Here is a 10,338-nt window from a genome sequence, read left to right on the forward strand (position 1 = left end):
TTGCAGATGTGTGTGATAATTCTACAGGTGAAATTTTTACTTTAGATTTCGATTTCCGTGTGATTCTGAATTATCCTTAATTTATGGACACGAGTGTACTTAAAGGTTAAAGTTTAATATTCTACACTTTTATTAGTTATTCTATGAAATAACTGAATTATACATTTTAACTGTAGCATATACATCAATCACATTAAGTATTTTTTGGGGTTTTTTTTTAAAAGAAATGTATCTAACAGTCATCTTTTTTTTTTAATACTTTTTGAATTGTTTCCTTCATCTCTCTCGTTGCTACACCTTCCAACATAGCATTAGCCAGAGAGATTTCTTTCATATTTTTGTTACTCACACCTTTCTTCAACTGTTCTGTAGCTTCAGCAAACAACTTATCAGCTATTTTACGAATATCATCTTTTCTATTCCTCTTCTTTTGTAACAATTCTTCGCATTGCTTAATCATTTCCTTTTGTGTCTAATTTTTCTCCATGTAATTTATCTTTTGCTTTCTTGTCCTCCGCTTCTTTTTTCTTCAGATCTTCCTTTTCTTTTATAACTTTTTGGTTCATATAAATAATTATCGTAACTTCTATGTGCATTGTGAGTAAAGTCCAATAACTCTTTCGTAATGGGTACAAGTTCAGGTTGGTTATCATAGTTTTTCAACATGTTTTTCACCTTCATAATACTATCTAATGTCCTTTCAGGTGTTGAAGCTGTGTCTTCCATCAGCATTCTTCCCGATAATAAGAAACCTCTCTCTACTAATGCAGCTTTTACAACTTTTGCTACGTTGCCATATTGGATCATGCCTGTATGATTTTTGATGGATAGTAGGCTATTCCAATAAACATCTATTTTGATATTTTCAGACGCATCATCTTTCTCCTATTGCAAAACCTTCCACTCATCCAATAGAATATCCTTGATATCAAGCTACAAAAACTTTGCAACAGCTACTAAATCACCACAACTATGTTTAGTTTTTCTTTCCATAGAATGAAGGAAACAATTGTTTCAACAAACTTGATAATAGAGATGTTTTTTCGATAATATATTTGGCAGCACTCGCATAATGTTTCTGAGAATTTTTCAAAAAAATACATTTTCTTTGCTTCACTGGCATTTCCAAGTTCTTTAATTACTGCTTCACTGCAATTAATTTGCTTCAATGGCCAGTAATTATCTTCATTCAAAAGATTGTCCAACTCTCAATCATCTTTATTCAAATTAGATTTCTTGCAGAATCTTCTAATCAATGTTTGGAACCAATGTAGTCAATTCTGAGTGCAATATGTATACTAATGGCTCATCTTTCTGAAACATTCTGGTAAATCTTGTCTCTAAAAAGACATTTGCACTGAATATTAAAAAATGAAGTTCAGCCCTCATAGTGGTCTTTTTCACCAAGCTTATAATATTCTTGTACTTTACGCCAGTCACTGAGCTCTTACTTGGCAAGTCCTTCAAAAAGTAAGTTATAACTGCAGGCCACTGCTCAAGAAGTCTTTTAGCTGCTGCTTCTATAATTAACCCAGCGTTTCCCAAACTTATTCACCCCATCGCCCCATTTTCAAAGACAAAATTTTTCATTGCCCCCTTGAAAGTGATTGTGCTGTCTGGGAACATGTTTGGAAACAAATCACTTTATGATCCTGCAACTCTCTCTCTGATTAATGGCACATGGCTTTATTGATGGCCCACAACACTTCTGCTTTTGTAACTTGGTCGTTCATGAGAAATTTCTCCAAATTAGATCTTTTCCATTTTCATTAACTACTGGTTGATTCAAAATGGCAGAAGTAGATGCAGATGCAGTAGCAGATGTACCATCAGCAGCTGATGCAGAAACAACATTGAAAGTGTCAGTGGAGTTATTAAATTTGAAAATTGTTTGCACTGGAAATTAGCGATGTTGACAAAATTTGGTGTTTTTTTTTCCTTTTTCGTGATTTTTAATGCTATTGTGACCACTATGGCTAACATCAAATGATAACTTGCAGAGAAGACAATAGGCTTTATATTTGTCACCTTTCACTGGGCGTAACCATTTGGCAACATCCTCATTTTCTGTTATCCAGAATTCCCTAAACATACATTTTCCAGCAATGGAATTCGTGGTCTTGGATCCAATTACGAAGATCTCAAGGATTTGTTTAATTGATATCATCCTGTTTCATGGCACTCCAGGAAACTTTTATGAGGCCCATGTCTCCAAGGGCCATCTCCAGTGTGATGCAAATTATCCCATCAAATCATCAGCTGAACGTACACCTTCTGGCCTTTTACACCGGAGGGGTACAAATTCATTGTTCACCCTTCATAAACTGACAACAGCATTGCAGTGAAGTCCTGACTCAGCTGTAGGGCCCGATGCTATTCATTATTCCATGATTCGACATCTCTCACCAGAATCACTCTCACATTTACTCATATTATTTAATCGGATCTGGGTCAGTCACTCCTTTCCTGACACCTGGCAAGCAGCCATAGGTTTGCATTCCAAAATCCTGGCAAAAATCCTCAGCAACCTAATAGTTACATCCTATTGCTTTGACCAGTTGTCTATGTAAGCTCATGGAACACATGGTCAACTATCGCCTTATGCAGTATCTTGAGGTTAACAATATTTTATCTAAACATCAAAGTGGCTTTAGACGGTTCAGGTCTACAACATACAATCTGTTGCTCCTTGAGACATCAATAAGACAAGCGTTTGTAAAGAGGGAGCATATGATAGCCATATTTTTTGACATAGAAAAGGCCTACAACCGTACTTGGAGGCACGGAATTCTTTCCGACCTCTATAACTGCAGCTGGCGGGGGAACATGCCCGTTTTTATTAAGAACTATCTTGATTGCCGCATCTTCCAGGTACAGATCGGAAGCACATTATCAGCTCCCGAAATTCAGGAACAAGGTGTACCTCAAGGTAGCATTTTAAGTCTCAACGGGGTGTTGAACCAACTCCAGTTGTCGGTTACTGACACACTTTACATGAATAATCTGCTAATATCTTACCAATCAGTGAATATGAGGTCAGTAGAGAGAATTGCAAGCTGCACTCTACAAGATCAGCAAGTGGAGACTCGTAATAACGGCTTCTCCGCTGACAAGATGTCACCATGCACTTTTTGTCAGCGTCGAGACCTACACGATGATCCAGAAATGTTCCCAAACAATAGTCAAATACTGATTATATAAAACTCTAAATTCTTCAGCCTTACATTTGACAAGAAACTCACTTTCAAACATCATATTTCACAGTTAACAGCTTGTTGAAGTGTCATTTCTTTTACATCATGGGGAGCAGACTGTAAATCGTTCCTCCACTTATATAAAGCTCTAGTAAGATCAAAGCTTATTTGACTACGGGCTCCGTTGTATACTGGTCAGCACCTCGGAGCTACCTGAGTGTGCTCAACCCAATCCACCATCTCACACTAACATTGACAATAGCTTTTTGGTACCTGCCAGTGACCACTTCTCAATCCTCCAGGAAGTGGTGCATCGCCACTGTCAGGATCATTGGAACAATCCAATAAATTACGTGACATCAAGCCCACTATTGGCCCTTGGCATTCGAGCTGCAGAACTAACAGAAAGGAGGAAGTTCAGATGAAAAACATAATAAAGGTGATGAAGCAAAAATAAGTACAAAGCTCAGAGGCCCACTCAAGCCCTATAATAATTCATCAATATAATATGGGTTTTTTTATCCCATTTCCCAGAGCTGGAAATTCTGGCACTCCTAATGTTATCTTCATATCAGAACCTGATCCATGAAAAATACAGTAGACTCCGGACTAATATGGCAAAGGGCAGTGGAAAAAACTGCGGTAAAAACCATTGAAAAAAATTTCTTATTCTACTTGTATATCCTACATGTTAGGAAACTACAGTATTATTCTCAATCAATAATTTCTTTTACTCAGGCTTCAAATATTCAATAACTGGCCTCGGTTTGGGTAGAGCAATTGTATTTCTCGCATTCTCATTATCACTTTCACTCATTATAGCTGAGAATTACTGGTGTAAATTTTCAAGGCCTGCGCCAATCATCATCCTCTATCTCTGTGCTTGCAACGTCAGCTTCTTTGGCTCTTTTTCTGGCTTTCAGCAGGTCATCTATTAGAGACAAGACATACTTGTTGACAAGGAAAAGTATTTAAAAGAAATAAGCTGCAACATTCAACATTACACTTAAATATATTGTACCCCCCCCCCCCCCTTATGGCACAAATGAGCAATGTTCTTGGGAAGAAAAAGAATGCAGGAAATGACGTTTGAACGTTTGCTCTACTTATGTATGGTGGACTCGCCTTTGGACTATCACTCTATGGAAGTTATTTTCCTAAAATGTTTCATGTATTTCAATAGGGACACACATTTGCAGCTCAGGCAAAATGTATAGAGCAAAATAAGGTATCCAACCAGCTGATACAAATGTGGAAATTTTCTCTTTTTTTTGCTTCTGGTAGGAGGGGGAACTATATATACCACACAGGGCTGGACAAATCTTTAAAAAAATCTAGGTGGCAGAACAATTTTTTTTACTGAAAAAAGGTTCAAAATAATGCTTCTCGACTTTTTCAGGGCCTAGTGACCCTCTTTCATGTTCGCGGATATGCTGCTATAAATTAAAAACATTTTGGACTGCTCTCAGCCTGCAATTTAGTGACTCCATAAAGAATTTTTTAGTCCTCATGGGGTGACCTAAGATCTTTCCAGCCCTGATAACACAAAATGTATAACAAGGCCCCAACACACTTTCACTGGACCAAATTTATGACTGTTGATGCCGGAAGATCCATACAAAGGTTTACTGACATTGACTCTCAAAATTTAAGACTACAAAATATGTTAATTTCACAAGAATTTTAAAAACCTTTTTTAAAGCAAGAACCTAAAGTTTGCAAGCCTCTAAGTTGGTTAAGAAGAAATTTATCCCCAACAAAATTGAACTTGATCTTCATTCTTTAATCCCAATGTTACATGAAGTGAAATGGCTACCTGTTTCATAGAGGATTCTGTTTAGTTGTATGATTTTCCGATTTTCACCTGGCTCCTCACCAGAAATCAGAGCTTTATTGTAATTTTTCACATTTTTAGATGGCCAGAAACATCTGGTCTTCCGGACTGTTAACCAATTGCTGCTAAGAATAACTGGACCATTCCCAGAATCGATTGCCTCTGTAATGCAAAACATTTTTCAACTGACAAGCAATCAAAGGTAAATACACTCATTGCCATAAAAATTTGCGCACCAAGAAATAATTGTGGGATCGAAACAAAAGTTGGCCTGAAGGTACATGTCGGGCAGATATGCAAATGATTAGAAATGCAGCGTGATTGCGCATTGCCACTAGAGGGCATTGAACTTCATTCTCCTTGGAGCATAAAACAGGTAAGCAGAGCTTGCTGAAGTGTATTTAATCGTTTGCAAAGGAAATGCTGAGGTAGACATGCCGTTACGCCGCCGTCGAAGACCATATGAGCAGTTATCAGAGTTCGATAGGGGGAGAATCATCGGGATGATGGAAGCTGGGTGGTCAGCTCGGCGAGTAGCTCGTCAACTAGGCCGTTCTGATTTTACTGTGAGGAGGTGTTGGGACCAGTGGACAGAAGAGACGTCATTTACACGGCGACCAGGTTCAGGATGCCCTCGACAGACCAGTCGTCGAGAAGATCGTCACATCATCCGAAACGCACACGTAGATCCAACTGCCTCATTGGCCGCTATCCAGACACAGGCAGCAGCTTCACTACGGGCCGCTGTGTCTTCCCGAACCATTGCAAGGCGCCTGTCTGAAGGACATCTGGTATCGCAGCGCCCATTACGTGTGCTGCCAATGACACCCACCCACCAACGCCTCCATTTGGAGTGGTGTCGAGCACGACGGGATTGGACTGCAACGGAATGGAACCAGGTCGTCTTCAGCGACGAATCGAGATTCAACTTGAGCAGTGATGACAATCGTGTTCGTGTGTGGAGGCCCCGTGGTGAACGCTTCAATCCTGCCTTCGCTTTACAGCGACACACCGCTCCCACAGCTGGTGTCATGGTATGGGGTGCCATTGCTTACGATACACGGTCACCCCTAATATTGATCCATGGCACAATGACAGCCTAGCGGTATGTCCATAACATCCTTCAGCCATATGTGTTGCCACTCGTGGCAGGGCTCCCAGGAGCCATTTTTCAACAAGACAATGCTAGGCCACATACAGCAAGGATGTCACAAGACTGCCTTAGCCACATTACCACCCTTCCCTGGCCCCCAGATTTGTCACCAATCGAGCATATCTGGGATCATTTGGGACGGCAAGTTGGACACCCTATGAGGTTGGTCGAACTAGAGGCGCATTTACAGCAACTGTGGAACGAGATGTCTCAGGACATCATACGGAACTTGTATCGCATCGTGCATTCGCGCTAGAGGGGGTCCAACAGAGTACTAAAACTTCTGTTCATCTGTACTTTTTTCTGCAATAAATGATCCTTTTTTTTGGATTTTCTAATCACTTACTTATATCAACGTAGTACTTACATGTGTAAAATTTCGTTTCATTTTGACGACTTCTTCTTGGTGCGCAAATTTTTATGGCAATGAGTGTACATAAATAACTTTGCAAAAAAAAAAAAAAATTGACAGAATTGTAACAAAAAAGTAGGACATGCATGAGATTAACAGATAGAAATTGACTGTTGACTCATGAAATAAAAATTTGAAAGGAACCTCACCTCTTGAACCCATTGAAAACAACCTGGTCCTTGTGCCTATGCTCAAAATCTTCACTTTTTCAAGGCACGCAACTAAAAGGCTATCCCCTAGCATAAATTGAATAAAAATAAAAAAACAATTCATTGATATAAATGACGTTGTAGGATTACAAAAAGGTTGAGAACATATGCATAAGACAAAAATTTCAACATCATATAGAAGAAAGACTATCATCAACATTCACTGCACACTCCTATGAGAGAGAAAGCTTGCATTCTTTTGCAGTTGAAGATTTTCCAATTGGCACAAAATTTATGATGTTTATGACTTAAATTCATTTACGCCATTTCATGACCCATCATATTTGATGCCAAGTGACTACTTGGGTAGCAGCTAAATAAATAGAAAAAGCACTGACCATGTTCCAGGCTGTTTGCTGGAAAACAGCTAATCCAAGATCCGACGGAATGAGCGTCTCCATATTTTCCATAAATACTGGGTTCATCTCTTAACAAGAACGTTTCACGAAAGGCTAAAAACATCCTGAGAAGTTTTTTTTTTTAACGATTACAGAATGTCGATCAAGAGCTTTGACAAACTTTTTGAACAAGTTTGTCTGTATATCACATTTCAAGACACATATTCCATAAAGCCATACCACCAGAAGAACGGCTCCCTGTTAAGACAGAAGAAAAACATTTTTTAAAACTATCCTTTATTCCTATTCAATATAGAGTCAAAGTAGTTGAATAATGTCAATTGATGGCTCTCAGAGTGGTCAATGTATTTTAGGCATCCTATCTTTATTTTCTTTTTCCTGAAAGGTGGGAGATGATAAACATTGTCATCATCTCTGCAAATCTGATGGGAAATGAATGGGAAACTAATACATATTATATATATATATATTATTGTCCATGTTTCACACTCATATTTTTTGCCGCATATTCGTTGTAACTTTAAAATGATGTACATAGGATCCCACTTAAACCGTTTTTCAGGAAAGCATCGTGAAAATAAGTTGAGAGTGAGAAAACGCTTTAAACGGGAAATCTCAATTAGTATTAGTAAGAAAGGATCACAAATATAAGTCGTACTGAGCAGGACAATGTATCAAGTGTGAATATTATAAGCGGGTCTACTGTATTGTGAGTTTAACCCAGACCTTTTACAGATTTTACGAAATATAAAATTACAATTTCTGCGAACGATTAAACAAATGTTGAAATAGAAAAATACTAATTTATTTGTTTGAATTATCTGTAAAAATATCGTTACTGGCAAAGCAGCGAGCGACTGTCGCTGGATTAGCAGCATGGAAGGAGCCTGGGTCGGGCTTTGGAATTTCATGCTCCAGTGCAAAAATAGTTTTGCACCTCTCTAAAAAAAAATGTAGTCACTCTTCAAAAATTTTTTAAGAGTGCGAAGATGAATTATTAGTTGTCACTCTTCGAGTTGCGAACATAAATCTTGAAGAGGTGAAAATTTTTTTTCAGGAACGTGTTAATAGTTGGGATCGTAATCAAAGAGCTCAGAAGTTTAGGCACTAACGGCCGTATTCACCATCAGCGGTTAATCGGTAGGTAGTTGTTAAAATGACGGTTATCTGAAAAACAGTATTTTCCATACCTTTAACCGGCGAGTTGCCACTCCTTTTAAGCGGTTAGCATTACAGACACTGGTAAACGCATGTGCGCTAGTATTTACTTCTTGAATCGTGGCTTCCTATCGTAGATATTTGCGGTATCTTCAAGCTCTGGAGGAAATTGAAAATGTGGAAAGATCACAGATCATTTACAGCGATAGGTGCTCGGACTTGGACATGTTATCCAACCATATATGTCCTAAAGCAGAACATTCTGCTATAGGGCTTATATGGAAGATTTGTTCACTGAAAAGTTGTGGTGCTAACCAGGATTGGCAATATCACAACACTTTGTTTTATTATTAGCCTTAATATATGAATCAAAATTGTATATTGATGAGCTTTTTTTCTTCTCCAGTGGCTTTATTATTTTGTTGAATTTTTTTTAACTGAAAAACAGTGAAAAGGTTATGCAGTGGATTTCACTTTGGTATATCCAAAAAACTGTAATAAAAAATGTGAGAAAACATTTTGAAAGGGAGATTTTGAGCAGAATTAGGTTTGAGTTGGAACTACAAAAGTTAAGCGTAGTAAAGTGGGATTGACTGTACTCCACTTTTTTTTTAGTTGTATTTAATTCAACTTTTAGGCTAAGCTTGGTAAGCTACTCGTAGTTTTCATTGCTGATTGATGGGCTCTATTTGCAGTTGATGCGAGCATGTTCGATATTTTTTTGCTACACAAGCATTCACTTATGTTTCTTCACAAAGTACACACTTGCAAATTATAGGTAATCACCTCATTTGTGTGTTCATTCATCGTAAATACTATGGAGACATTCATTGGCCTATAAGCCTGAGATTATAGTGTTATTTTTCAGGATAAAAACTTAAAAAAAACCCTTGAGAAAAAATATGTTTATATAATTATTATATATCTTAAATATGTTTATTATGTAAAGAAAAAGGAAAATTAAAAATGGAATGAAAAATAAAAATGAATAAGAAAGTAAATTTTATATGTACAAATTAATATATTAAATTTCCATCTTCTGAAACGCTTCAAAATTGGCTAATTGCATTTCTAAAATTTTCCTCTTAAATTCATGCAGTTCAACATGTGATTTCATTTCTTCTCAACTGCATAATTATTTTGTAGTGTTCTACACTGCTGGCCACCCAAATTGCAACACCAAGAAAGACAAGAGATATCGCAACAATATTTATTTTGTAGATAACATGTTGACCAAGCATCAAATGATTAAATTTAGACTTCTGTGAAGTGTGGTTCCTGCCAAAATCAGTAGCCAGAGTAGCTGCCATTGTTGGAGATCACCGCTGCCACACGCCTCGGCATTGATTCAAAGAGACTTTGGATGTGTTCTTAGGATACAGCAGACCAAGCAGCTTCCACGCGTTGCCAAAGTTGATCTGGTGTGGCAGCTGGGGATGTAATCTGGGTCAATCGTTGAGCAACCATGGACCACATGTTTCTATCGGCGAAAGATCCGGAGAGCGAGCTGGCCAGGGAAGCAATTCAATCTGGCGATTGACGAAGAACCTTTGGACAATGCGTGCCACGTGTGGTCGCGCATTATCCTGTTGAAATATGGCTGTGGGCAAGCCCTGAAGGTAAGGAAGGACAACTGGCTCCAAAACCTCGGAGATGTAGCGCTGGCTTTTTAAAGTACCGGCAATGCGTACTAGAGGAGTGCGAGAGTGATATCCAATACCGCCCCATACCATAATACCCGGTGCAGGACCAGTGTGGCGGTGCATAACGCAGCTGTTCAGCATCCTCTCTCCACGGTGTCTCCAGACTCGAATCCGACCATCGTGGTGTTGCAGACAGAAGCGTGAGTCGTCAGTAAAGACAATTTCATTCCATTGTGCCGTCCACATCCTTCTTTCATCGCACCATTGGCGGCGGAGACGTCTGTGGTTCTGCGTCAAGGGTAGACGAAGCAATGGACGTCTTGCGGACAGACCACTCTGCTGTAAACGGCGTCGAATGGTACGCGCAGACACTGGA

At 38.7% G+C, this 10,338-nt stretch overlaps 1 long non-coding RNA gene across 1 annotated transcript; it reads right to left on the minus strand.

Annotated features, from left to right (window-relative positions):
• Positions 1 to 813: 813 nt before the first annotated feature.
• Positions 814 to 9,173, minus strand: LOC149087845 (uncharacterized). The gene is made up of 3 exons (XR_016192550.1): positions 6,743 to 9,173; positions 5,011 to 5,190; positions 814 to 4,125 (listed from the first exon to the last, which is right to left on the minus strand). It is a non-coding gene; the product is annotated as an uncharacterized LOC149087845 (long non-coding RNA).
• Positions 9,174 to 10,338: the final 1,165 nt, after the last annotated feature.

Source organism: Pholcus phalangioides, unplaced genomic scaffold (genome assembly GCF_987345545.1).
Source record: "Pholcus phalangioides strain wild (caught in Gottingen) unplaced genomic scaffold, Ppha-v1.0 ptg000004l_1, whole genome shotgun sequence".
Lineage (NCBI taxonomy): Eukaryota > Metazoa > Arthropoda > Arachnida > Araneae > Pholcidae > Pholcus > Pholcus phalangioides.